The 27522-nt window shown below is 42.3% G+C and overlaps 1 protein-coding gene and 1 long non-coding RNA gene across 4 annotated transcripts in view; one reads left to right on the top strand and one right to left on the bottom strand.

Annotated features, from left to right (window-relative positions):
* prkcz (protein kinase C, zeta) overlaps positions 1-27522 on the bottom strand; it is a 128160-nt gene that overhangs the window by 88909 nt on the left and 11729 nt on the right. The window lies entirely within an intron of this gene.
* LOC142954510 (uncharacterized) lies at positions 13542-14878 on the top strand. The gene is made up of 2 exons (XR_012955717.1): positions 13542-14017; positions 14271-14878. It is a non-coding gene; the product is annotated as an uncharacterized LOC142954510 (long non-coding RNA).

The raw sequence follows: 27522 nt of genomic DNA, 5'->3' as shown, positions 1-27522 counted from the left end.
TCAATCGTCAGCTCTTTAGTAGAACCTTTCTTCATCTGAAGGGTGATATGACCCAAATTCAAGTCGGCTGAGACAACCGTGTTACTTAAAGGTTTAGTTCCAACCCAGTTAGTAAAAATAGGCAGAGAGGCAAAAGCACTGCTCCAGAAAGACTGTTGACTTTGTTGAGGCTGTTGTTTTTCCCAGAAGTCACTCTCACAAAAGAAGAATAGAAATTGGTCAGGTCAGGTTCTAATGTTAAACTCATATAAATGTTATTCATTTATAAAACAGCACACATTCCAATCACTACTTAACCTTAGATATACCTCATGTACGTAATAGCTATGCAGCTTTTAAATGGAATGCTCTGCAAACTGCCCTCACACTAGAGACGAGAGATTATAAGGCTTTATTATCGGATGTTTTTCTGTAATTATTGTAGTTGTTTTTAGTTCCTGTTAGTTGTATAGTTGTGTTGTTTCTGTTTCTTGTTCTTGTTCTCCGGTCTCTTAATCTCAGTGAGACAGCCTGATAAAATAAAGATGAAACGGATTACTTAATCAGATAATGTGAAGTCATATCCAGTGCTTTGGAACTCAAATTAAAAACGAGCACCTTGTCATCGCCTTGTGTTCATCAAACACAGTTAGGTCGGTGCCCAATGCAACCCAACACACCACACTAGTGACCTTCAGTATGGTCTCACACTGCACACACTATTTACTGTAGTTGGCTCCAGTGGGAGCACACTAAGTGAAGAGATGCTACTGGCTCTGCACTGCTTCATTTGGTTTTATATTAGAACCAACATTGCCACCCAGGGAATTGAACACCGAAAGATGAACAAAGCTGTTCTTTGAGAAAAATCAATCATGCACACATGAAGAGGAGCTCCTTCCTGCTGGCATGCCCGGGGAGTAAGACTCACTGGGAGTGAGACGGCAGCATGCAGAGACGTTATAATGACCCAGTCATTAGCTGCCTTTTTCTGCCAATGCTCCTAATGAGATATGATCCAAAAGAACATACAATATGATTAAAACCATATCATATTGATCGGACGGTCAATAGCACACTGTGTACTCACAGGACGGTAACAAATATCTGAAGCAGTGGGAGTTTGCATTCTGTTCTGGCATTAAAGAGCAGCCACATAATGCCTGGAAAGGCCCAGGAGTGATATTTGTGCAAGAACCTGCCAAAATGCAGTCTGGTATCTCTTAGTTCAGCGACTGTCTAACACGTCCTCTGGGTGCTAAGTCATGCTTTCACTGGCCACAGCACAAAACTGCTAGAAGGTTTATTTGATAGGGTTCTCATGAACATCAATCAGCAGTAATTATTAAGGTAGGTGCCAATCTTGGAACCCGTCAGCTGTCTGACGTCAGGTGAGCCTCTGGGGCCTAGGGGTTATATTTCTGGGGTTCAGGTGTATCCAGATATCCTGGCCAACACTTACTTTTCTTAGCGCTGCTCATTGTCTACAGTCCGATTAGCAACTTGAGATGTGAGACCGGAGTTGGAGTTGAGAGACGACGTGTACGACGATTGTTTTACAAGTAGCCAGTTTACAAGCTCATTTTAAAATTAAAATTAAAATCTAAATCATAGTCAGATGCTAGCAGGTGGGTTCACAGACTGCATTTCAGCCAATGTGTCAGTGCTACTCAGACTACAAGAGTCTAACCTCCTCTCATTAGCCCCCATAGGAAGAAAGACACTGACAAACCTACTGTATGCCTACAAAGTTACCTTGTTGCTGGAAGACTAAATGCCTTTACACAGGTTTGTTTCTTGTGTGATTAACTCCCACATCAATATATGTTTTCAAACTGTTGTATTTTTTCATGAGTGCTTTTGCAGAGAATGCAAATATTGTGTGGCAGAAAAAGGGCTTAGGCTTGATATTGATATGAAGTTTGATATTTCTAGGCTTTCGCATCTCCAATAAAGTCATCGACCAATCACAGTACGCAGAACACGTTGAGCTGTGCCTATATTTATGAAACAGCTACAGGAAGTTGTCCGAAGGCCAACTTTATTATTCCTTTTAATCTTGACAAAGAGAGCGCAAGTATTTAGCATTTTCGTATTACGTATTTGTCACGTCCACGGTGTGTAAAGGCCTTAAATACCAAGGCCCTTTTCTACAGAGCTGTTGGGGACAACACCAGAGCTAAAGGGAGAGAGAATATTGGTCTTAGCTTTGTCAGCTGGACACAAACACATTCTGAATGAATGTAACACTGCTCTGAATGTTTTAGGAAGCAGCTGATTGCTAATATGATAGGACTAACAACTGTTTAAGCTGGAGATATAGTGCCAATTATGTATCTGTTAGCTTGATTGGATTGTTTGAATTTGAAAAGTTATTCACTGACATCTGTGGAAACATTCACTTTCACTTATTATTGGGTTTTGAATGGCTTGAATGTAGCTACGTACTTATGGCAGTTATCCCATGCCTTTTGGTGATAACTCATCTCTGATGTGGGTCAACTTCCTGGCTTAACAAAACAGACCTTAATATCCCTTGTAGGTAAACGTCTTATAAATGCTTTAAATGTGCTTTCAGAGACATTCAGGACACAGTAGTGGACACGAGGATTCACCGACCCTTTTTTCAGCTCGTCAGACTAGATATATCAGAGGAGAAAGCTCACAGGGAGAGACAGAGAGGACGATAATGATACTTGATGAAGTCGACTCGGAGTCATAGGCCTGTCAGACGAGGAGAAACCCAGAAGATCAAAAGCTGGAGAGCTCTGAGGATGAGGTGGCACTGCGAAGTGGGACATGTTTGCTTTGGTTGGGCAGTCAGACATTTGGGCTGATGATGTAATGTGAGAGACACGGGATTTCATCCATTTCTACTGCTCTTAATGTTCATCAAAGTATCATTATCGTTCTATTAGCCTCACCAAGAATCCTGATAAAGGCTGCAGTGATAATAACAACTCTCACTATGAATATATGGGATGTTTTAGTATTCCTAGAGGCTCAGAGACCTTTTTCCACAGGATGGCACTAAAGGGCAATTAGCATTGAAAGGGTTTATCTTCTTGTGTAAAGCATATTCCATGGTAATCTGCCTGTTAGATAATGGAAACGTTGTGTGAACAGATGACATTTTGCCCTGAGGACGGTGTAAGAGGGGAACTTATTGAATGTCCCAACCAGAAAGGGTTCATCCTCTCAGGACCTTGAATGTGCTCAGTTGATTTCATGCCAATACAATTTTGACAATAACGGAAATTTTAGCCTGCTGATGCAATTTAAGAAAAGTCATGAGGTCACCAAAATACTAGGATCCATCCTCTAGGACCACGGGAATATCCACAATACATGCGATTCAAAAAATGAGCCATTAGTTACAATATGCCTCATCATAAGCCAAAGTAGTGGTGGGCAATTCAAATAACATCTTGGTTTTGTAAGGTATCTCTGTGATAACCATATTTATGGTAAGGTAAAAAAATTGATTCCAGATTCCAACTGATCAATATCCAACTCAAAGCTAACTTTAACGAAATGCAGACCATCAAGTGGGTACACTGTGTCCTGCTGATGATTATCAAACTCACTTCAGCCTGATGTTTGACTGCTTGTATTTCTCTGTTTCCCCTCACACCTCCTCTCCGGAATATGGCTGATGGAGCCATTTGACTCCATCTTTCCTAACTCGTAAAACTGCAACATGCAAAATGATGGATTATTTATTGTCACTGGTTACTAGATGACACCATATGTGGCATATGTGAAATAGGGCTGCAACTATTGTTTTACTGTCTTCATTTTCCCTTTTTATTTCTACTTTTATTGTGAAAATTATATGGTTTGGAACAACCATCGAGCAGTATGTTGGTTAAGGGGACTCTCTCTCTCTCTATTGAAGCTCCAGCTCAGAGCTATCACTTCTGGGAAATCAGTGAGTAAAAGAGACCAGGATGATGTCCTGCTGTTGGCTGGTTGGGGTTGGCTTTGATGGCTCACAGTCAATAACATTATGTAATCAATGTACAAAGTACAACAGACACAAATTAAAAAGGAACAATATACACACTCTAAAAACCAGGACTGGAGATTGTTTCACTGTACAACAACTTCATAAGGTGATTATATGTCAGTGCCAGTGTAAAGCCGCTCAGGATAAAGTTTTGATTTTAAATGCAGTTGCAGGATCTAAAGTTATATCTTCTGATACTTGTGTTGGCCAATATGTTCTAAACAAACCAGCAACCTTCAGCCCATCAACCGGTGACAAAGATGTGGAGGGAGAGTCCTGCTGACGGTATTTAATGTGAAAATGTAATTCTACTGAAACTGGAGATCTTTGCTAAGCAATGAGCTGTAAAGACAGGCTGAACAGCTGTCCGACACCATTTGAAAGAGTTTGAAGGCGTCAGATGAAGGCCGCCTCCCCTTACAGCATTCAAATAAAAACATAAGAACATGGGACGATAAAATAACTCTCTTATTAGATGATCAGGGAGCACAAACTGTACATACGGTGTTTGGCCTCGTTCCCAAATATGATTTATGAATGAACGTTCAGCACCAATCGATCAGACAACAACCACTAAGGACGGCTTCATTGTCATTCAGTCACAGCCATGTTTCGTGAAAGACTCACTGGAAATCAGTGCAACAACAACGGGCTTAATATGGCCCAACTCCAACTCCAAATAGAGCTCTACAGAGTAACTACTGACCCAGTTCAATTCTCCAGAAGGCAGCAGACCATTGAAGTAGCAAAAGATATAACAGATATATATTGACTCTATCTGATACTCAGACACAGGGTAACTGCTGTCATCCATTCCCAATCCAATGCCAGCGTTCTCTTTTTCCCAAATCTGTGCCAGTACCATGCATTAACAGTTCGAAGTACCAATAAAGCAAATGTGTGAATTTCCCAAACTCTTCCTTTGAGTTGCCCATGCATGTAAAACTGTGTTGTTCAGCTGTACACTAAAGTAAAGGAATCATTACTATCTTAACCCTAAACACTAATAGTAAGAGAATATTAGAACAAGTGAAGGTGAGAGATTACGTTTAGCTCTGCCTACGTATAAAAACCAACACAATACAATCCCATTAGATTTGGCAATGATTTCCGCAGGATTTATGAATGGGAGATTAAACTGGATTGGATGGGAAACCCTCCAGAGCTCCAGCTAGTATTTCAGAGGGTGCATCATGATCAGAGCTGGACTACCTTACTGTGTGTACGCGCCTCATCAGCCATCAGAAGGCCTCACAGGAAGACACAGCAGTCACCAAAGACTCCTACTCATCTGCATGGCACTGGATCATCCAAGTCATTACAGACTGAGTGGAAAGTCAATTGAGTGGCATGAGAGATGACATGTGATAAGCGGTGTGGAAGAGACCGGGGGCCTTTCTCATTTCTCAATTTAGTGTCTCCTCGAGCCTCCTGCTTGTGACTCTCAGCGCTCCATGTTGAAGGACATCCCAGTTCTTGAAATGCATCTCGAGGAGCGAGGAGGCTTGCCAGAGGAGTTATAAACGAGGATACACTGTCGTCTTTTCGGGAACAGTGACATATAAAAGAGGCGTTACACACAGCTGGAATCTCAAACCATGCCGGAACTCTACAAGCGTAACCCTTTGTGTTCACTAGTTGTAGTTATTTACGATGATCAAATGCACGATCCAACTTTCTACCCTTCATCGTTTGTGTCACGTGTAGCGCTGTGTCTCCGTGTAATCTGCCCCTTAAACTGCATTTGCATGCAACAACTAACAGAAATAAAACAAGACATATGCATGTTCACTGCTAGCACACAACACTATGGTTTGCTTTGGAAAATATTTGACAGTAATAGAGAGTTTACTATGATCTATTTAGTATCTGACTAAATATATTAACTTTTACCCAATTAGGTTCATGTGGAAGAGATTACAGTGAAGAAATGCATTGTTTTGGCCTACAACTGGCCAATAATTGTAGACCCATTCATGTGTGTTTACACAGACTGAAAAAACAAATCTTCCCTTATCTGCTATCAGAGGTGATATTGTCACTCTCAAGCGGCCTATGCCCCCCATCATACACTAATATATACATCATACGTCTACTAGTATATGATGCATATATGTGGATCGCTTAATACCATACACAGACTCACAAGCAACAGTGCTAGCCCCCAAAATGCCTCACTGACAAAGGAAAAGTGCAGATCTTTACTCATGGTCCACTTGCTAGTTCTTTCAGGATAAACTTGGAGTGAATCTTTAGCTTGTGTGTTTCGGTCAAATGGCCCATTCAAAAAGACCGCTTTTAGTTGGACATATAGTGTTCACACAAACCCAGTGCTGTCTCAGGAGAGTGACTCTGTCACCCACAATGCATCATTCTGGTCAGTATAAAACCGCAGTGTGTTAAAGGTGGAACAATGGGGCTCTGCTGTGCCACGGTCAACGATCCGGTAACAAGGGTACCATTTACAGTTTCAGAGCTCTGTGTGGGAAGCTGCTGCAGACATAGACCTGTGTGTCTAATCTACATGTGTAATGCCCCACACACTTCAGACATGAGCTCCAGATGGGTAGCGCAGCTAACTATTGACAGCACACTACATCAGTTATCTGCAAATCAAACACATCCTAGCGGAGCAGACGAGCTTCCGCATTGGGATCAATGCTAGAGAGCTTCCCGGCTGCTTGGTGATCAGCACTGAGAGCATGTGGGTGTGCTGCAGTGCAGCAGGGAGGCCCGACACGTTACAAAACCACTGCTGCTATTCCTGGAGCTGGAGATGCTGATGAGTCAAGAGGTGTGTTGAGTATTAAGGGTGTGGAGCCTGGATGCATGTCCGGCTGCTCTCATTAGTGGAAACCACAAACGACATAAGACTTTGTCGTTCCCTCTAAATGAGCAGCTCACTCACTAGAGGCAGTTAGGAGAGGTGAGCTCTGAGACCTATCTCCTTCTGCTGACACATGGCAGTGAGCAGACATGGATGATACGCCCCTCTACCCCTCGCCGTAAGACGTGCTGACCACGTGAAGGTAAGAATAATAACACATTGTATTTATAGAGCGCTTTTCTAAATTCTCAAAGACACTTTACAAACACAAACATTAAAATCATCATAAAAAAGCTAAACACTAAAAACCTAGAACACACATTGGTCACACATTAAAAGCAGTTCTGTAAAGGTGAGTTTTGATTTGTGATTTGAATATGGAAAGGTCAGTGCATAATATATATATATATATATATATATATATATATATATATATATATATATATATATATATATATATATATACACAGTGCCTTGCATAAGTATTCACCCCCCTTGGATGTTTCACCCTTTTGTTGCTTTTATACATTAAATCATACTCAATATAATTTGGCTTTTTTGACAAGAATTTGCAAAAAAAACCTCTTTAATATCAAAGTGAAAACAGATTTCTACAAAATAATGTCAATTAATTAAAAATATATACACCTACTGACACCTACTACGATCTTCATTATTAACATTATTAACCCTATTACCGATACCATTAATGCACAGTACTGACTTTGTCTCTTCCCTGGAGTCCTTGTGCTTTCTCTCCTCACAGGTTTCCATGGAGCATGGTTTCATCTGGACCCTGGTCCTTCCTCCTACCATGGCCCTGCTGACTCCAACTGCTAATATCACTTTTATTATTACTCGCATTACTATTTCATATTACCGATACCATTAATGCACATTATTGACCTGCTTCTTCACCAGAGTCTCTGTGCTTTCTCGCCTCACAGGTTCCTGTGTATCCAGGTTATACCTGGACCAGGTCTTGCCTCCTGCCGTGGTTCTGTAATTACATTGAATGTGTTGTAATTCACTATCCTGTTCTACACATGACATCTATTGCACTTCTGTCCATCCTGGGAGAGGGATCCCTCCTCTATTGCTCTCCCACAGGTTTCTTCCTCTTTTCTTCCCGTTAAAGGGGGTTTTTTGGGGGAGTTTTTCCTGTTCCGATGTGAGGGTCCTGGGACAAGAGGATGTCAAATGTGTACATATTGTAAAGCCCTCTGAGGCAAATTTGTAATTTGTGATTTTGGGCTATACAAAAATAAATTGAATTGAATTGAATATAGTGTAAAATAAGTGTTTGCATAAATATTCACCCCTTCAGGTCAGTATTTAGTAAAGTCACCTTTGGCTGCAATCACAGCACTGAGTGTGTGTGGATGTGTCTCACTCAGGCTGGCACATCTGGACACTAAGATGTTTCTCTATTCTTCTTCAAAACAGCTCAAGCTCTGTCAGGTTACTCAGGGATCGGGCGTGAACTGCTCTCTTCAAGTCCAGCCACACATTCTGGATTTGGGGATATTTTTCTGCATTCATGTTCCCCTCTACCTTTACAAGCCTTCCAGGGCCTGCTGCTGAGAAGCATCCCCAGAGCATGATGCTGCCACCACCATGCTTCACAGTGGAGATGGTGTGTTTGTGGTGATGTGCAGTGTTTGGTGTTCACCAAACATAGCGTCTAGTCTGATGGCCAAAAAGCTCAATTTTTGTCTCATCAGACCAAAGAACCTTCTTCCAATTGACATTGGAGTCTCCCACAATGCCTTTGGGCGTGGCTTTCTCTTTGCCACTCTCCCATACAGCTTAGACTGGTGAAGAACCCGGGCAACAGTTGCTGTATGTACAGTCTCTCCCATCTGAGCCACTGAAGCTTTGAACTCCTTCAGAGTGGTCCTAGGTGTCTTGGTGGCCTCCCTCATCAGTCCTCTTCTTTCCCGGTCACTCAGTTTGTGAGGACGGCCAGCTCTAGGAGATTTAAACAAGTGCCATACTCCTTCCATTTCTTAATGATGGACTGAACTGAACTCTGTGGGATGTCCAGTGAGTTGGAAATCTTTTTGTAGCCATCTCCTGACTTGTACTTCTCAATGATCTTTTCTCTGAGTTGCTTGGAGTGTTATTTTGTCTTCATGTTGCAGTTGTAGCAGGAATACTGATGAACCAGAGACTGGACCTCCCAGACAGGTGTGTTTATACTACAATCACTTGACACACATCAACTGCACTCAGGTCATCTCCATTTCACTACTTGTGACACTGCTGGCATCAACTAGCTGGACTTCTGTTGAATTAGGTCAGTCACTTTAAAAGGGGTGAATATTTATGCAAACACTTATTTTACACTATATATTTTTAATTAATTGACATTAGTTTGTAAAAATCTGTTTTCACTTTGACATGAAAGAAGCTTTTTTTGCAAATTCTTGACAAAAAAGCCAAATTATATTGACCATGATTTCATGTATAAAAGCAACAAAAGGGGAAAACATCCATGGGGGGTGAATACTTATGCAAGGCACTGTATATATATATTATTTTATTTATTTCTTTGTTTATTTTGATCATATCAACTGTCTCACTGAGCGTTCTGTTATTGTTATTATTGTCTTGCTTTTGCTGCTTTGTTGTTTTTAAAGGCGCTATAAAAATAAATAATAATAATGAATAATAATAATTATTATTATTATTATTATTATTATTGAACATGAGTGTTGGTTTTTGTTAATCAACGTACAACGACTATGTTGGCGATAAGCTTTCTAGAAAATATCACAGGTTTGGGGGGGCGGGTCAAAGAGTTTATGGGTATGTTTTTAATAACTTACAGGAGCACTGTGCAATATTGCACCTTCCTACTCTTCCCGTCTGTCTGTCTGTCCCTCTGTTCAAATGCCATAGTATATTTAAATATAAAAGTTAACATTAATTACACTGCAGTAAAATAAACTAAACTACATAAAGTCTTGCAAGTCAAAAGTTGGTACCAACAGGAAACAATCTGGATACCAGAAGCATTTGAATGCGATGTGTAAAGGGGTCACCGAAACAGGGCAGCAGTTAGTTTTTACTTAAACAAATGATGCTAAATTAAATCCAAACAAGTCAGTTGTGTGTTGTTAATCTCAGAACAGCTGATCTGGTGTTAACCATCTCGGAGGGCGAGATAAAGAGTCAATCCCACAGGTTGAACAATCCCTTTTACTTTAAATCACTTTGAAATCAATAAACCTCAATATCCTAATTCAAAATAGCTTGATCCAAACAGTTTTGAAATGTTTCTTGTTGTCCAGCTAAAACATTTATTGTATGTCAATGCGTGTGTTATTAAAATCGATATACTGTAAATGCAAGAGAGAACAGAACAGAAGACAAACATGCAGATTATTTTTAGCTCTACAGTGTTTTTTTCACAGAGATGAAACGGGCTTGATGAGATAACCCTTTCATCATTTCAGCCCCGATGTTAACAGAACAGCATTATGTGTGAACCTCATCACGGCCCTGCTCCTTGTGTTGACGCCTAGCATCTAACGAGCATCGATTAGGATATGAAGAACCTGAGTTCGACTCTGAATATCAGCATCTTCTCCAGTCCTGCATCACAGTGAGGGGCAATTCAGAAAAGCCTCTTCAAATGGGTCTCCGTCACCAACACACCACATCACTTTCTCCTCCAACAGCACTTAAATATCACCTCTACTGGTAAAGCCCACCCGACACTACATGGCTCTTGTTTTCCATCAAACCCCTGCCCTCTTTTAGAGGACTCTCATTGGACAAAGGCCTGAAAGGATAAATACCCGACTGGTTTGATCCAGTCTATTAACCTTGTCCCTCTTTTGTCTCTCAGTGGTGCCCGGCGTGTCCCAGACTACAGTAAGTCATCACTGGCTCCCACGCTTTGACAGTTGAGTCTTGTGATGCGTGAAGGACCTGCATGCTGAATCCTCCTCCTCTCTCTCTCTCTATCACACACATACAGCGCACAGACGACGTCTTTCATTCTCCCTGCAGGGCTCAACAGTGCACCAAGCACTCAACACCAATCCCTACTTACTTACCACACACACACACACACACACACACACACACACACACACACACACACACACACACACACACACACACACACACACACACACACACACACACACACACACACACACACACACACACACACACACACACACACACACACACACACACTGCAGTCCGTCTCATACACATATGTAGTCAATACACAATAACAAAATAGACAGCCAGCCGTAGATAGGCTGAATTTCATTTCAGTTTAATATCTTCAGTGTAATGTGGTTCATCAATCATGTGGACTTTTACTCGTTATATGTTCTGCCCTTTTCTCCTTTTGGGAGATCTCCTGTGGAGATCCTAGACCAGTCGTTGGTCCTCTGTTTGGATAGTTGACAGTAGAGACCGATAGTGGAGAGAGGGAGGTGGATGACATGATGTTGCGATGACATCTCATGCACAGTAGAACTCCAGGCCAGGCTTTGTGACATGAATGGGCAGAGAGATTATAAAGACACTTATTGTGAAATCAAACATATTCAGATGTCCCACTGTCACTAGTGGTGCATTTCCACCGAACCGATGTCACACAGATGTTTTGACTCCTCTTTGTAATGTGAGCTAAGTTCTGACAGCTGGAGTGAAACCTGATACACCGACATGCTACCAGTGGAGCTGTAGAAATACTGGACTGTACAGAGATTTGGTATCGTGGCTACAGTCAAAATTACAGGTCACATGTCAGACCCAGAAAGAATGGTCCATACACAACCATGGTCCAAAGCAAACGCATTGAGAAATGACTCTTTTTAGGATCACAGTTTGAGTCATTCGGTCTAGTATATAGCCTTATCTGTAATGACTTGAGACCAAGAGCACAACGCAGGGAGCAAAGAGAGTTCAGCTTTACTCACATCAAAGGCAGGCAGGGGTCAAAACCAGAACATCAGGGAAACCATTCCTACAAGGGACAGGCAGGGGAATCCAAAATCCAGAAATCAGGGAATTGGCACAAACATTCGGAAGCCTGAAGAACATTATCAGTACATGTGCTTGGAGAGCATGCACGCTTTAAATATACACAGTTAAGATGAAACAGGGTCTGTGCATCTTTCAGTATAACACAGCTGGATAAGATGCATTTAGCTCAAGGATAGCAAACTACCAGGGAAGACAAAGGGCCTGGAGCCGCCACGTTGTCCCTAGGACAGGCCAAGAAAAGGCTCAGAACACACCGGAGAACCTCCTTCAGTTTACCCGACCAGAACACAGGGAAGCACCGATACCAATACCAGTATGGGGTATCAGGTCCGATACTGTGCTCCTGTACTCGTACTACTCTGATACAAATGCACCCAATACCACTACGGCAACGTGACATTGACCTCTTGTCAGTTGAGCCTAAAAAGCTGCCCAGCTACAAGAATAAACCGGACAAACAGGTTAAATCCATCATTTATGGCCTGCTGTAGTGAGTGCACAAAATAATCTGTACCCTGTAAATCTAAATACATATAATGTTACATCTCCTCACGACCCGTGTAGAGACCATAACTAGGTTCCCATGTCCCTTGTCAGCCAGCTGATGATTGAAGTGAAGAGGGTTAGCCCCCAAGTTAGCACTGTATATAATATTAATTTCCCTCCTGCAAACTTAGACTTAGACTTAGTTCCACCACTGACAGTGGCCCACTGCTAAGTCCAATGATCTCATCCCTGTAAGGAGCACTCTGTCTGTTAAAGGCCCATGCCTTTAAAACGCTACAGCCCAGGTTGTTCTACAGCTGGGTTTTCTGTTGTAGCCTTTCTTGTGCTTGTAGATGCAACATGCAATGCAAAATATGCTGATGAAGGTCTGTCTTGAAGAGGCTAATGATGCAATGATCACTTCAAATCTGAATGGAAAGACATTCCTTTGCAGTATGGCCCATGTTAAAATTAAGATCCTTGCAGTTTACAAAGCTTCTCAGGGCGGCAGCTCTGTTTCGTCGGAGTGTTCAGGAATGGAGGAGGGGTTGATATTGCTTGACTTAATGTAACACCTCATCACACAGGGGCGTTAAACCAGAGCGATACGTTTGGGTACTTCGCAAAACATAAAGGCCACGCCCCTTTTTGGGGGATAGAACACCACAGATCCTGTAGATAAATGTCAATGCAATTTGCTTTGTTTTTGGATTATAATTTTGACAAGTTGGTATGTACTTATTTCTTCTTAAACAAACGTTGGTTTTAAAGACAAGTCTACCAATTATTTTGAGACCTTGCCTGAAGCTGAGCATTCACCATACCTTAATGAATTAAGGCTGATCGGACTGCTGTCATGCCCCTTCAGTCCTCCCCCGTCCAAGGGGATCAATGATATTGCTGGACATCTATACATATGTGTTTAATCATCAGGTATTGTTAGGCTGAGTCTTGTCTGTAAATAACCAACCTGTTAGTAGCCATCAGCAGTTAGTGTTACCAGCATCATTGAGCCATTTACCACGCTGACAGTGAATACTCCCTTTCTTATGTGTCTCAGATCTTAGTGTAAAAGCCTCCATTATTAAAGTTTAACTTCACCCCCAGGTCAGAGCCTAAGGCCCTGTCCACACTACTCCGTTTTTACTCCGTATTTGCTACGTTTACACTGAGCGGCCACACTACGCCGGAGTTTTGGAGCACCCTAAACGGAGGAGTCTGAAAACTCCGCCAAGGTTGGAGGTATTTGAGAACTCCGGGGTTGCGTTTGCGTGTGGACGGTCGGATATGGATGTGCTTAGAAAAAATTACGCCCACACCCGTGTTCGCTACTGGATTGGTTCTTGGCAACCATGACGTCTCCGTCCCTGATTCGTCACACTCACTATCACGTGACCCGTACCCGGAAGAAAACAAACTGGGCTACCAGCGATTCATTTCAACATGGATAACTAATTGCAAGCGTTGCTGCTAGCACAACAGCTACATGATGTTGCTGCTAGCACAACAGCTAGCAGCAGCTGTTGTGCAGTAAAAGTCTGCATTTCTGTGGAGGAAGCAGCTGTTATTAGAGTGATTAGCGAGCGGCGTGACCGGCATCAGCCCTATGGAGCAGCTCGTTGTTTTTAGATTCTAATGAGAAGACACGCTGCACTAACGTTTTACTTCTTCCGTTTGGTAGCCTTGAGAGACCTTAGTCTGTAAGTATGTATTGATGAAGCATGAAAAGATGTACGTAGATATATTCTATTCGCGTGTTTAGTATAACATTTGTGTTGTATTAAATGCTAATCGCGGTTAGCATTTCTCCATTGGCGGTAATGTTAAAATTAGCTTAGAAGCTAGCTAGGCGGACATGTTACATGCTGGCTATATCATGGATTGTTGTTTTGTATTCATGTAATGTGTATAGGGACAGTTTGTAAAGCCATATTTCATATTGTGTTTCCACAGTTTTACAAATAAGAAAGATTCACACTGAAGTCTTGACACTCTTCTATGGATTCCATGGTCTTTATTTCACGGATCTACTGTTAGCGATCTGCTAAGCTTTATGCACGAAGCAAGAGCAGAATAGAGTGAGAGACGTGTGTTGACCACCTTTATGGACCCATATTCTAGTAAACGTTTACGTGTAAGTGTTGATTTTAAAGTAAATTTGATGTGAGAGAGAGAGATAGACCCGCAGCGCTGTAATGCTAATCGCGGTTAGCATTTCTCCATTGGCGATAATGTTAAAATTAGCTTAGAAGCTAGCTAGGCGGACATGACGTTCAGAGCTACTAGTGAGAACAGACATCAACAACACGGAGGAAACGAGTGAGAGACCACATTGATGGACCCATAATCTAGTAAACGTTTATGTGTAAGTGTTGATGTTAAAGTAAATGTGGAGAGAGAGAGAGCGAGAGACCGAGAGACCCGCAGCGCTATAACTACGTCTGAAAAATAAAACTTCTAAAACTTTCCACGAACTGTCTGTTTGAGTTTATAGAGGGAGATTTTAGAGGAAGATCTTAAGTATCAAATACAACCTTTCATTATTAAAGACTACTTTATTACTCTGTCGTATTTTTTATTTTTTTAACTAAGCAAGCAATCCACTTCCTGTTTACACCGTCACGCGCATGCCCAGTGTACGTTAATGGTCACCTGCTGTCCGCCTTCGAAGGCTGCCGTGTGGACGCAGATCAACTCGAGAATGATGCTGAAACTCCCGTGTGGACGGAGATCGTTTCTATTTGACAAATCTGCATCCAAGGAGAAACGGAGTAGTGTGGAGTGTGGAGTAGTAGTTTACATTTACTCAAGTACTGTACTTCAGTACATTTTCAAAGTACGTGCATTTTAGTTGAGTATCGAAATGTTGTGCAACTTACTACTTCTACTTCAATAAGTTTAAGAAGCAAATATTGAACTTCTCACTCCACAGAGTATTCAACAGATATAGCTACCAGTAGGCATCGCATGCCAACGACTGAAGAGATGAAAGACGTTTGTTTTTTTCCTCCACCGATATCAAGGCGATTTTAAGTGACTTACTGCACATTACTAACTTTGCTTCTTCACCAGAGTCTCTGTGCTTTCCCACCTCGCAGGTTTCTGTGGATCCTGGTTATACCTGGAACATGGTCTTGCCTCCTGCTGTGGTTCTGTCATATGCATTGAATGTGTTGTAACTCATGTGTTGTAAGATACACATACTTTTAAAAGGAAGCATCGATTTGAATAAAGGAAACATTGCTAATAAAGACATTTTTTCATGTTTAACATTTTACTGATTGGAAGATATGAAAAAAGAAACAATCGCCAAACCCTAGTTACAATTTCTTTAGCAAATTAGGGTTCAATGTATCAAATATGCGACTAGTAAAAATATGATGCATTGTTATGGATACAATTATGTTTTTAATCCAATTGTATATTTTTCTGTATAAAATACAAAAACAGTGTCCTCTTTGTTGCATAATAAGCCGTGTTACTTTACATTTTTAAAGTCCAACTAAAATCACCTCTAGGGATCCTTTTTGTTGTCAGAGAATTATTGTCAGTATTTTAAAGGTATTGTTAATAGATTATTATCATTAAAAGGAAGAAAAATGGTCTTTCGAGTAGATAACAGAATTGATCGGTTTCCTCTCAGCAGCCGGAGTGGCGTGTCCCGGTCTGCGTTTGATTGACAGCAGCTGGCAGGCAACATGTCGTGTTACACCGTAGAGAAGGAAAGCGCGCCGATGTTACATCTGTTCTGGGGATTGTTGTGTGTTAAATGCTTGTGTGGTGTGTTCAGAGCTGCTAAAACATAATGCATTATGAAGTATAACCTGAGAGTGACTGCTGTGAAACTGTACCACATCATGCAAGGACAAAAGCGCGGAGAGGTGTTAGACACAGTTTCATCTCCCCCTAACTGGACACAACACGTTTTCTGTTTGCCACGACAATTTGGGGGCTCGTCCCGGATGCATAACCCAAAGACTTTTTCACAGGTCGACTGTGCACAACCTGAAACTGAGTGCCGGCACCCAACCTCCCCCCAAAGACAATCGCAATGGACCTAAAGGCATGAGAAGAGAGCACCTCTTGGAGAATCGAATCAGGAATTCCTCGGTCCAGCATCCCAAGGAGAAAAAAACGTGGTTGAGAGTATAATATCTGATGAAAGTTAAGTCGCTGAGGGCTGAAGAGCTTATTAATGATATTAGACACGTGAATCGCATCAGACGAAGACCTAGTTGGACTAGGACATAGCGATGACTTCCATGACTCAATGACTCAATCACGGTAGAAGTCATTGCTGTAGGAACAGATAAAGAAGTGTGTTTTAATCATGATGTGAGTTGGATTCGGGGATTCGGTATTGAGGAAATTATATTGTATCCTGGTTTGTGTTTTCATGCTCAGAATGGGAACATCAAACGGTAAAGGTAAGAAACCCAACATGGAATATGCAGGCTGTGAAAGGTAACGTGAACATTTTAAGAGAAATGTGGGTTTCCACGCAATCGGATAGAAAAACTATCCAGCAGTTAACAACCATTAGAAGAAATAGAAAGAGAAAAGAAGTAGGAAGGAGAGTTAATATATTGAATTGTTAAAGATAACCAGAAAAGAAGGAGTACAAAGACGGGGGGTGAAACACGGAGACTGGCCGGATGAAGACATCCGCTGTGAGCAGTCGCAAGGCTGATGACAATGAGAAACGTGTGGATTGGGACAAGTCAGAGACTGCACTCAGAGATTAGGAGAGTGAATAACTGATTATCACCTCAGGCTCACCTCAGGCTCTCAGGCATTTTTCCAAGTTCACAGTGGCCTGCCTCAATCTGACAACTTGGAAAATGAGCAACAACTGGGGGGCTGGTAGAAGGTTTACATCAAGCCAGAAAAATGGACTGAGATTCTAACCCAAGCTGGACATGCAGAGAAAGTGATCTCCCAGACTAGGCCAAGTGAGGAACACTATGCAGATTAAGAGGACAACTGACTCATCACATGGTCAAGAACCTGCTAGAAAAGGTAAAGCAGATCATGCAATTTGCCTACGTCAACATTTTTGGTAAATGGAACTTAAGAAGTTGAGTTTTTGGTAGACTCTGGTGCAAGACATTCAGTGCTAAAAATGAGTGACTGAGTCCCAGACCCAAAATGACAACACCCTGGTCTGTGATAGACCTAGAAACAGGGACAAACAAGAGTGAAAACTTTGTCACTTTTCTATTATCACAATAATGTCCTGTGCATCTGCTAGCAAAGGACTTGAGTGAATTTGGCATTGTAACTATCTGCATGGAGGAGGTTCTGAAGCTCACCTGTACTGGCTGAGCTCAGTTTAAATGGCGTGTGCCAGTACCCCCTCCCTCCAGAATTCATGGGATCTGACATCACACAAGCGTGTTACACTCAGTGTAACAAGATTTGATTAAATTCGCCAAAGGGAAAGGGTTGAAGGGAAGTTCATTCCAAAATACCGCACTCACTCTATCTAGAATTGTGAGAGAGACTATTCCAAAGTGGGAAATCCCAAGAAACAATACATGTGACAATGGCACACAAATAAATCACACCATTCAGCAGATGTCAGGACATCTGGGAGATGATTTGAGAACACACCGTGCCTCTCACCCACAGAGTGGGCAGAAAGAAGAGAGAACGCAAAAAACAGAAGAAAGAGTGTGAAGAAACAGGGCTTAATTGACCCTTCACTAACTCCCGCCCTAGAACACAGTCTGGCCAATCTTAGCGTAGCATCGGCCAGCTCTGAATCACAAATTAGTTTCAGGTTTTCTTCATTTTCAGACTGGCAACACCTGATGAACTACCCACACAGTTTATACTGTCTATGGTTACTTACAGCTACAGGGGATCTCTTGCTCTTCATTTCTGGTCCTATGTTAACAGGTTAGAGCACTGCTCACGTGGGTTGTGTGTCTGAACTGCTGCGGCTCGTTTGCATGTAGGTCATATCGGCCAACCAATGGCATTGACGTGCACGCTCCCCGATGCCTGATCCAGCATTTTGGACTGTACCAGAGACTCTACTTATAATGGAGCCCGTAGAGGCAAAACATTCCTAAATGTTTAGGAATTCCTAAAACAGCAGTGGAGTCATTCAAATCAAAAGGGGTTGTAGTGTTAATATGCTCACCAAACGTAATGGCACAGTGCTTAAAAATTGGTACTTGGTGGAGCTTGAGGAAAAGGTCAGTTGCTTGAAATAAATGAGTTTGTTCGGGTGACCACATCTGAAGGCAAAAGTGTTTTCACCTGAGAAAACAGAGTGCCTTCACAGAGAAACACAAGATGCAATGAACTGTACACGTGGACATTGACTGGTCACTCAACACAACAAAAGTGATAGAAGCTGGAAGTAGTTGTGTAAAGAAAGTCAAGGAGAGCGTGAGAGAATTCAAAGCCCGTCTACTTTCTCTGCACACCTGGCCAATCACTGGCAGTTAGATTGTTGTATTTTCAAATGTTACGCAAAATGTTGGATGAAGGCTCCATTCCAACAAATACTGACCTCTTTAGGATCGTCTATATCCACAGCAATTACATTACATTTACATTACATTACATTACATTACATTACAGTCATTTAGCAGACGCTTTTATCCAAAGCGACTTACAATTCAGAGTCTATCACATTTCTACACCGTAGGCACAACTACGGGAGCAATTTTGGGGTTAAGTGTCTTGCTCAAGGACACATCGACATGCGACTAGCAGAGCCGGAGCCGGGGATTGAACCGCCAACCCTCTGATTGAAAGACGGCCCTGCCACTTAGCCACAGTCGCCCCCAATTACATGGACATCTCCTGTGTTTGTCTGTCCAACACTAGAGAGGGTAACTAGTGTTGGACAGACAAACAGTCATTCAGTGTGGCAACAGGTCAACTGCAAATGAAAGAGTCCCAGAAGTGCAGCACAAACAGGCAGTAGCTCTTAACGTTGATCAAGTGTTTTAGGATAGATTTCTCTCTGTGCGTTACTTATTTCTCATAATGTTGACAGCTGTGATCAATATCCAACCATAAACAACAAATAACAGACTTCTCTGTTCACATCACAGAGGAAGTGATTGGTCTCTGGCTCAGCCCTGTGTGTGGCAGCACAGCTCACGCTGTAGCTGTAGCTGCTGAATAATGGATGGCTACATTAAACAGACCAGAGGTGTTAAGCTAGGAAGCTGTGTTCCATTATTCCCCTAAAAGAAGACAGCTGTTCTCACCTGGAAGCTGCTTTAGTTTGCACTGAGTTGTTGTTGGAAGCCTGTTGTATTTTCATCCTCGGGGCTTGGCCACAGTTTCAGTGCTAGTGATTAATTCCTGCTATGGCATTATATAACACTATTGGTACAGATGCAGCTGATGTACTGGTCCCACTTTATGTGCTGCATGCAACAGTAAATGAATGTTGCACTGCGGCTCTGATGTGTGCTAGATGTTAAGACACCATTAACCTCAATTGATTCCGTTGTATTTTAGTGTCCCATTGTTTAAAAATGGTTTTAGCGCCAATCATGAAATCTTTAAAAAAACAGCTATTAGTAACTCTAATCCCAAAGTTATCTTGGCTATACCTTTATCCACCTACACAAAGCCACATTTTATAATGTCTAGCACTGAAAATTGGCTGGTAGGTTTCATTGTTGAGATTACAAAGGGATGACAGAGAAGATATTTGTTTTTTCGCTGATTGTCAAGTATAAACCATAGACTGTATGAAATATGGACGTAGCCTCCGTGACGTCACCCGGAGGTTTCTGAAGAGCCGTTGTGAAGCTCAAGGTGGGCGGCTCTGGCCGTCGCCATCTTGGTAGTGACGACACAGCCTAACTGTAAAAAGAGGTCGAAGAGGTGGATTGTGGGTGGAGCTGAGGCGGCCCAGCTGAGGCAGCAGAGGAGACAGCAGTTAACAGCTAGCAGTTAGGCACCCACCTGTTACTCAAAGTAGCCCCACTGTCAATTATGCCTAACTAACAGGTGAGTTATATACAAATTCACCCCCAGTACAGTAGTCATGAACATGGATATTAGTTATAGAGACCAGAAGGTGTTTTGAACCAGGCTGTAAATATGTTTATTCTTGTTGTAAAGCAGCAACCAGCCTCAAGTGGCCATTCGAAGAACTTGCAGAGGTTGCCGCTTGGTATTTTCCACTAATTTGAAAGAGGCAACCTACCCCCATGAGGTTAAACTCCACCCAGCTAGTGCGTCACCAATGGCAGGTGTGAGCTAATATAAGTACAGCCTCTCTTTGGCCCTCTCTCTTGATTTCTAAGAAACTAGTGTACGCTGTGGGCTAGCAAGCACCATAGATCCTATCCTGGATCTGTGTGGGTGTCAAACAAGAAAAGCCAAAGTCAAAAGGAACAGCATGAGTGTGTAGCTGCCACCCAAGACGGCATCAAAAAGTCACCTGTTTGCTTGAACAGAGAGAGCGAGTAGCTGGTGTAGGGACTATGAAAGGAGGAGGAATTATTCACTATCACGGGGGTTAGGGATGTTTTTATGCTACTCCTTCAAGGCTCCTCTGACTCCTCTGTGTACTGCTTCTCTGATAGAATTGAAAAAGGGAGCATTGTCTGACTTCAGATTCCACTGCCAGAATAATTTGTCTTTCTTCTGAAGCCAAAACTCACCTGGAGCCTCTTTCAAAAAGGTCATCTGCTAGGCTTACTTGCAACTTGTTTTGTCACTATCATTTCCATAGCTTATGATAACTATTGTATTGTATAATACTAATAATTGTGTTTTACTAATATAACGGGGATTCCCAGCCCCCTGCATGTGGGGCACACACACCTGCACAGACATATCGGCAATCAACGGTTGTTTGGACTGACAGTGGCTAGTAGGGTTGCAACAGATCATAAATCTCGCAGTTCGGAGTGTATCACGGATCAGATCAGCACAAAAGAAAAAAGGGAGCAAATGTAACTTTTCTAGATCCCTGATCACGCTGGATTTGCAGCCGATAGCAATTGCAGCGCATTGATGATCCATATTGGCAGATACAGATTGTTTTGGTTGTTATGTTTTGTCACAGCAGCAGAGTGGCTTTTTTTAGCCACAATCCAAATCATTTCAACCACTCTGAGCTCAGTATAAACCAGCAACAATTATAAATGTTATCCCTTTACTTTGTTATAGTCATCTTAGTGTTATTGTTCTTCATAAAAACACAAAATTCAAATGATAAGGAAATACTAGATTCGTATTAGTATTTGTATTGATGAAAACAATCTTGTCATTTGTAGTTTTAATGCTGTATTATAAGCTGTTTAGAGCTAGTGTTAGGAAGTTAAACAGCTCAGAGTTCATCTCTAATATCGATTTTAAATTGATGTGAAGACATCTTCTTCAAATGAACGGATTTATCGAAGTTCCTCATCAAAACTATATTACATTTGAACACATCATCATTACTTCGCCCAGTACTCATTTTCCCTGAACAGAGCCTGAACGCATCATAATGTAACTGAATGGAGCCTCTGTAAATTTGCTGTTAATGTTACTAGCTCTCCTTCTGTCCATTTCAACACAGATTGATTGCTTACAATGTAACATTATCGGAGATCGGCGACTAGAAAAGCATAAATGCAGATGTCCTGAGCGCATATTTTACTGAATATTGGCGGATAACGATCATCGGTAAAACTTTATATCACTCTATGATGTTTAAACTGTGTAATAATCCAGGGTAAACATGCGTGCCGAACCTTGAGGGGGATCCGTACGGATCACATATTGACATATGGGTCCATTACACCACCAGTGGCTAGTTGGAAAATTTTACCATTTCACCCAATCCTCAGATGAAACATGGTACTAACAGTTTTAGATAAGAACACTGGGACTAAAATGCATCCTGTATAATGAAAAAATGGATTTTAGTGAACACTATATTTTGTGGTGCGGTAGAGGTAAAGGACACCACTGACAGAAGCAATCAGATTATATCTCTGGGTTGAGGCATACCAGAGGATTACATCAGCGGCTATGACTTATTGGAAGTAATGAGTATGCTGGCGTTAGGTTTTAAACGTATCTGTGCCTTGGTGTCTTGAACTAACAGTACTGAAGCCCTAAAACAAGTAACCACCCCATCACCAATTACTATGGTTGTCTGATGTGATCAGTGAGTCCAGGATGGAAACCCTCTCTCTTGCTTGTCTCTCTAGTTGGAGAGAATGCTTTGTATTCCCGGCCACTCTTTCACACTCATGTGTACATGCTGGTATGACAGGGGCTGAGGTTTGTGGGGTGTCATGGTATGGGGCAGGTACTTAGAGCAGCGTGGCCATACAATAACCAAACAAGAGGAAAACATGCAGCTCCATCATTAGTTTAGGGACTGATGCTGGCACACGTATCATGAGAGGTTTGCTGTGCCAGACATTGCAGGCAGCAGTCCATTGAGTCCTGTGGTCTCCAGTTAACCAGTCTAACAACTTCCGGGCTGACTGGAGCAGTCCCAATGCGCCCCACAGAAGAAAACCTAAAAGAGAGCTGCGACTGCTGATATGCAGTGATACACATCAACTAACAAGAGGAAATGGGAGCGGATGCATCATCATGGACTGCATTGCAGACTGAGCTGTTCGACCCAGCATTATCCATAGAGTGCTATTAATAAGTCAGTGCCCAGTCAGCAAAACGTACACACAGGAAGGTATCTCCAAACCAGTCACAAACACAGCCACAGTCCCACACAGGCTCATAAATAGGTGGGAGCAGCGTGGGGATCATTACACAGGATGATTCAGATTGCACAGAGCACGGCCGCTACAGCTCTAAACAGCCCCTAATGCCCCCAAACCACATGCAGCCTCTGGGATGTAATACTCCAGCTCGGTATTCACCTGCCAGCGCTGCAAAGAGCAAGCCAAGGACAGAGAGGCTGAATGTTTAAATGCCTTGTCACTTTAGGCAAAAAAAAGTCCTTCAGAGCGAAAAGGGGGCCGAGCCATTACCACGAGCAACTCGCAGTGTCACCTAGACAATGAATCAGGGGAGAGCCTTGAAGGATGAGCACTCAGCCTGGTGTTTTAATCATCTCATCACCTTTTTTTCCTACAGCTTGGCACAATTAGCCTGAACCCCTGAATGACCACACACATCTTTGATTTGTTCAAAAGGTAACAACAACACGTGCCGAGAAGCCTGGAGGAGTTGTTTTGAGTAGAAATACCAACTCTTAAACAGGCACTTTTCTGAAGTCGATGTGAAACACGTTAAGCTAGCTGCTGCTAGCAACCGCTGCTGCAGCTCCCATATCCACTGAAAATGTTGTCGGCAGGACTGATACACCTTCAGTTACTGATTGGTTCCAGCAAAACAAAAGAAAAGTAGAGAAGGCGATTTCTGGAGAAATTGCGGTGTGAATGCTTGATGTTGAAGACTGGATTACTGGCTTAAAGGGTTAAATAATACCCATGATGCATGAAACATGTTTGTTGAAATATTCCACATATTTCAACAAACATTTATGTTCGTAGTGTCAAAACTGTGAGGATGGGAGCAGGTTAGAACCTGGGACAAAGAAATTTGTGTTTTCAGTTTTCATGGGAGTCAATGCGGCTGTTCCTTAATGTGTAAGTCTGTTTGTTTCCTTTGCTACATTGTATGAAAGAACACACATTATCCTGCATTTTGAAGCTAACATTATGTATGAAGAGTGAAAAAAGATTTTGGAACGTATAAAAGGTATGAATACTAATACTTGTAGCATGTTGAAATAAGCTGAACATTTTGATATTTAAATTAAGTTTTTACAATAACAAATGTGGAACTAATTGAGTTTCCTAAAAGAAATCAGCTAACATGAGCCCAGTGTCAAGCTGAATGAATAAAATGAGAAATGGCCATTCAGTCTGATTATCAGATGAATATTGAGACTAATGCCTGATACCTCTAAATACTATAACGTCCTAAGAGACTCAGCCACAGTTACAGCAAAACACTCACTGACCAATGAAAGCTGCAGTCCCCTACACAGATGGTGGCTTTAATAGTGGTATAGTCTATCATACAAACTGAAAACTAGTGAGAACCATTGCAATTTAGTAATCCACTTCCATAAAGTTGGAAGAATTATAAAAAAAGACTAGTTCAAATTGATGCAGCAGAGCTGAAAGTATCCTAGCTCTTTCTCCCTAGTATGGGTCCAAAAACACTGAACCCTACATTTCCCATAATGCAACTTCATAGTGTATTTCAAACTTCATGCCCACAGTTTGAAAGAATCCTGAGGACATCACCAGACATTTTACCAAGCTCCTCCAGAACCACAGACCGCATTATACAGTGGTACCAACCATCACAACACTACACAGCTGTGCAAGACTTCCTTTTCTTGCTCTTTGTGTTTCTCCTCTGTAGCAATGAGCACCGCTAGCAGGTAAGCATTCCTATGGAACCCCTCCACACACAGATACATGTATAGATATAAATATATATCCTGACTGACAAAGCTGGAAAGATGTTTGTGTTTGTCAGCTACATTTACAATATAGTTTGCATCAAGAGATTTTTGAAGGTCAATCTTAACATTGCCATTTTTGGATTAAAACCACTATCGCCAATATTTTGTCACATTTACCACTCATTAAACTATTATCATAGTACAAACCTTTCCAAAAATAGAAAAGGTCTCTCACAGAAATGCATTCTTGTCAAGATGGATGAGCTTGTGAAAACAGCAACTGGACCATTAGAGTCAATTTAGGTGAAAGGATTCCAATACAAACAGTGGAACAGTGTTCTAATGTGCAATCAACCTGCATCATAGCCAGTATACCAGAGGACACTGTCTCGATACAATACGTCTGAATTTAAGACCAGCACCAGCCTGATACTATGCTTAAATCATACTCCGCCACAACAATGCAAGCTTTACACACAGATCTGCACACCAAGAGGGTGTCTCACTGGTTAGCAGGTGCAGCCTCTGAGCGGACTGCCAAACAGACAGCCTTTTTCAGGGCTACGATACAGTGAGGGAAGCCAGCCAGGAACAGGCACTAGCCATGCTAGCACGGCTAGCAGGATGCATGCACACAATACCTGCAGCGCGGGACACGATGTGAATCAATCAAACATTCTGATCATATAGATCTCTCCCACACGCACAAACATGAGTCCAGGCCAGGACACACTCGTCCAAATCCATTGTCTCTGGGTTTGGCGTGGAAACACAGACAGATTGATGAAAAGATGGATGGATGGATGGAAGGATGCAGAAGTAGATAGCTCACCGGTTTGCCTTCTTCCTTTCTCTCCACCTCTTTCAGCACATTATCCGGGCTAAGTGTGTGTGTGTGTGTGTGTGTGTGTGTGTGTGTGTGTGTGTGTGTGTGTGTGTGTGTGTGTGGCAAGCCGGCAAGGAGACACACTGCTACATCCCCTCCTCTTCCTCTCTCTGACGATCCCTCCCTCCTCTCTCCTCCCTGGCCTTTATTTAATTATTTCCCCTCTCTCTCTCTCTCTCTCTCTCTGTATCGCTCCTCACAGCTGATGGAGTCGCCTTGCTTTTCTCAAGGCTGTTTGATTGTCTCTCTGTCCGTTTCTTCCGTCTTCTTGTTATCCTCGATGAAGTCGTCTCACTGTTTTTTTGGCGTGGCAGGCTGAGACAAAAATAGAAGGGCGAAGGAAAAGAAAATGCAGTGGCTGCCTTGTTTATTAAGAGCTGATATCTGCATAGTACAATGCTACTCTCTCTCTCTCTCTGTCTTTCACTTTCACACTGTGTCCCCTCGCCCGCCTCTGTGCCTTGTGTGATGCAGCAGCACTGTAGGCTCCTCCCCGGAGAGACAGCGGTGCCATACAGCTGAGAGAAAGAGAGGGGGATGCTGGGAAAGCGTGGTGGCAGCGGGAGGGGGAAGAGGAGGGTGGAGCTGTGGGTGGATGGGCGGTGCTTGGTGGTGGAGGGGTGCCGGGGGGAGGGGGAGGGGCTCTGCTGGAGAATCCGGTGCAAGGCAGAGCAGCCTGTGCTGAGCGCATCATCCTGGATTTGAATACGTCCCACCCTCCATCGTTCTCTCTCTCCACACAGAGGGGGGTCTGTTCACTCTTCATGTGCACATACATACACACACACACACACACACACACACACTTCAAGGCTGAAAAAAAAAAATCGAGAAGCAAGCTGCTTTTAAGGGGAGCCTTGTCTATTGTTGTCAGCTCTACCTTTTCATGAGACATTTCAGGACATCTGTCAGTTTAAAGCATAGAGTTGACAACAATACAAAAGAAAATCTGTATTTTATTTTGGTAACATGAATTTACCATAATCACATGGGACCATATGTCATTTCTTTTTATAAATTAAGTGTTTTCCAGGAAGTCGGCCATTATGGATTTGTTGCGTTCATTTTTAACTTTCTTAACACGTTTGATGCCGATAATCAAAAAATAACTTTCAAGTAGTTCATATCTTTGATTTGATATTGCGTGGCACATCGACTCTATAGCGCCACCTAATTACATTTAGCCTTCAAACCATTTTTGACGCCCTCGGTAACCTCGGCAACCAACGAAACTTGGCGCAGGCATCAGAACCTTGCAAGAATATACAGTGATTGGGTCAATGCACGTTTTGCGGGCTCCGTAGAGCCCTCTAATGCGTGGCAAGCCTTAGTCTGTATAAAGTTGATCCAATATTCACGAAATGTGCACATTGCTCTCGTATTTCATTAATTCAGCTCAACAGGAAGTCTACCATTTTGAATTTGTTTGCGTTTCTCCAACCTCTGCTCTAAAAAGTGAAACCAATGCTTTCTACTGTCCACCAGGGGGCGACTCCTCTGGTTGTATAGAAGTCTATGAGAAAGTGACTCTACTTCTCTCTTGATTTATTACCTCAGTAAACATTGTAAACATGAGTTTATGGTCTCAATCTCTAGTTTCAAGTCTTCTTCAATACAGCATGATGTTCATTTAGTAAATTATGGTCCATTTAGAGTCAAACAGACCATAAAGCAGAGTATGCTTTAGGGCGGGGCTAAATGTGGTTGAGTAGTCGCTGCCACTGTCTGAGCCGTATACTTCCCTATGTCACTCCTTTGCAGCCTAAATATGGTCACTACCGTTCACTGGTTGCAAAGAAAAGATGGCGATGGCCTAAATCAAAGATGGCGACGGCTGATATGCCGAACTCGGGGCTTCAAAACATCAGTCCACAAACCAATGGGTGACG

The sequence above is a fragment of the Anarhichas minor genome, unplaced genomic scaffold (genome assembly GCF_050575085.1).
Source record: "Anarhichas minor isolate MPS153535 unplaced genomic scaffold, ASM5057508v1 ptg000020l, whole genome shotgun sequence".
Classification (NCBI taxonomy): Eukaryota; Metazoa; Chordata; class Actinopteri; order Perciformes; family Anarhichadidae; genus Anarhichas; species Anarhichas minor.
The sequence above is the reverse complement of the archived record's forward strand: the minus strand, read 5'-3'. Positions and strand labels throughout refer to the sequence as shown.